Source organism: Dama dama, chromosome 19 (assembly GCF_033118175.1).
Source record: "Dama dama isolate Ldn47 chromosome 19, ASM3311817v1, whole genome shotgun sequence".
Classification (NCBI taxonomy): Eukaryota; Metazoa; Chordata; class Mammalia; order Artiodactyla; family Cervidae; genus Dama; species Dama dama.
The window spans coordinates 82,395,793-82,398,213 of NC_083699.1; the positions used below are offsets into that span (position 1 = coordinate 82,395,793).

The 2,421-nt window shown below is 47.8% G+C and overlaps 1 non-coding gene and 1 pseudogene across 1 annotated transcript; both read right to left on the bottom strand.

The window, feature by feature from the left end:
- Positions 1-954: 954 nt before the first annotated feature.
- Positions 955-2,124, bottom strand: LOC133074113 (small ribosomal subunit protein uS15-like; annotated as a pseudogene).
- On the bottom strand, positions 1,375-1,446 carry TRNAW-CCA (transfer RNA tryptophan (anticodon CCA)). Its single transcript has one exon. It is a non-coding gene; the product is annotated as a tRNA-Trp (tRNA).
- Positions 2,125-2,421: the final 297 nt, after the last annotated feature.

The window sequence follows — 2,421 nt, forward strand, 5'->3', positions numbered from 1 at the left end:
GTACTACTTTTGAACTTCTTAAATAATGCAACTGAAACCCAAATGTACAAAAGTTGTATATTTGATGGAGTTGGAACAATATAGCAAATCTAAGAAGGGATTAATCTATTGAATCAAAGCTGATTTTCTAAAAATTTTGAGCATCCCATCCTAAACAGCACTTGGAAATGTTTTGTCCCATGCCCATACCTAAGTAGACAGTCTGCTTTTAGTTTACTTTCTGGGAATTATTAGCATAAAGAGAATGTAAAAATGCTGTCAATCATGTGAAAGACATCAGAGCTTAGATATCAAAAGGGGATCAATATATTTGAAAAGAATGGAACCCACTGGACTGGGAGTAAGTGGGAGTGTGCCTGTTCAGACACTGTCCTGTCTTCCTCCACCCCAGCCTCCCACCCCATCCCCAAATCTACCAGGTAACTCAACTCAGCACCTTAACCCTGTTATGAGGCCCTCCAGGGCCCAGTTCACTCAGGTTGGTCTTCCCCTCTTCCCTCTCTCACTTTGCCCCTCTTTCTCCTGTTTCTGTGTCATGACCTGCAGCCATACATGGCATATATGGGAAGGGGCAGATGCCTGGCTCTGCCATAAATCTGCCCACAGGGAGGGGGGCCCAGTCCCCCCCAGACCACAGGGAAGGGCCATGATCTTTGACCCCCTCCTCCCCTTGAGCCCTCCACTCCATCTTCACTTTTCTTCTTCTTCTTTTTAAAATTTATTTCTTTTCGGTTGCAGTGGGTCTTCATCATAGTGCATGGGCTTCTCATTTCAGTGACTTCTCTTGTTGGGGAGCAGAGGTTCTAGGAGCACAGGCCTCAGTGGTTGCAACATATGGGCTCAGTATTTGAGGCACATGGGCTTAGCTGCTCCTCAGCATGAGGAATCTTCCTGGAGCAGGGATGGAACCCATGTCCCCTGCATTGGCAGGTGGATTCCTTTTCATTGTTGTTGTTAAACAATGATTTTATTGCTTGTGTACAATAGGCAAATGTATGCAACCAGGGCAGAGGCTGCGGATGACTCGTATTTCCAACTGGGAGTGGGGCTGGGGGCGGGGAGGACTCGTTTTGTCTTGTACTATCGAGCCAACCAGTGAATACGACTCTCAATCAGAATCAGATGGAAGCCTATTATACAGAGTGAAGTAAGTCAGGAAGAAAAACATCTATATAGTATATTAACGCATATATATGGAATTTAGAAAGATGGTAATGATGACTGTATGTGCGAGAGAGCAAGTGAAGTGAAGTCGCTCAGTCATGTCCGACTCTTTGCAACCCCATGGACTGTAGCCTACCAGGCTCCTCCGTCCATGGGATTCTCCAGGCAAGAATTTCTGGAGTGGGTTGCCATTTCCTTCTCCAGGGGATCTTCCCAACCCAGGGATCGAACCCGGGTCTCCTGCATTGGAGGCAGACGCTTTAACCTCTGAGCCACCAGGGAAGCCCAAAGAGGGACAAATATAAAGACCAGACTTTTGGACTCTGTGGGAGAAGGCGAGGGTGGAATGATTTGAGAGAATAGCATTGAAACATGTATATTACCATATGTGAAATAGATAACCAATCCACATTCGCTGCATGAGGCAGGGCACTCAAAGCTGGTGCACTGGGACAACCCAGAAGGATGGGATGGGGAAGACAGTGGGAGGGGGGTTTGGAATGGGGAACACATGTACACCTGTGGCTGATTCATGTCAATGTATGGCAAAAACCACCACAATATTGTAAAGTAATTAGCCTCCAATTAAAATAAATTAATTTTTTAAAAAAGAACCAGATGAAATTTGGCATCTTTATCCTTTCTGTTCTGCTCAAGATGCTTTCAAACAGCAACAGCTTTTTAAAGTAAATAATAGAGATCCTCAGGAAGATCAGGAACAAGTCCTTTGGACTTAAGAATTCTCAAGATTTTATTGCCTTTCACGAAACCTACTTGTCCAACACTGTGTGATTCTCTCAGGATCATACCGATTGGTGAGGGAGGCAGGCCCTTCTTGGCCAGTTTGTAGACCTGCTCCTTCACATTGTCAGACATCAGCTCCAGCTGGGTGGGGACACTGCGGTGGTAGGGGAGAGCTGACTGGGACAGGCCCTTCCTGGGAGTGTGCACGCAACCCATGATGGTGGCGGTGTGGTAGCAAGAGGCGCAGGTGGATTCTTATCCACCAGGGAAGTCCCATCCTCACTGTTTCACCTCTGGGTCTCCAGACAGGCCTTCCTTTACTGCCTCTATCCAGGAAGTGAGCCCCCTGGGCCCAGCACCAAACCCACACCAGCTCCTGTGAAGCGCTGGCCTCCTGTAGGAGCCGGCCAGGCTGCAACTCCTGAGCCATCAGTCCTTCGCAGGCTGCGGCCCATGATGGGAGGAGCTGCACAGGGAATGGGAGGGGACGGAATAGAGGGTTGGCAGAGGACA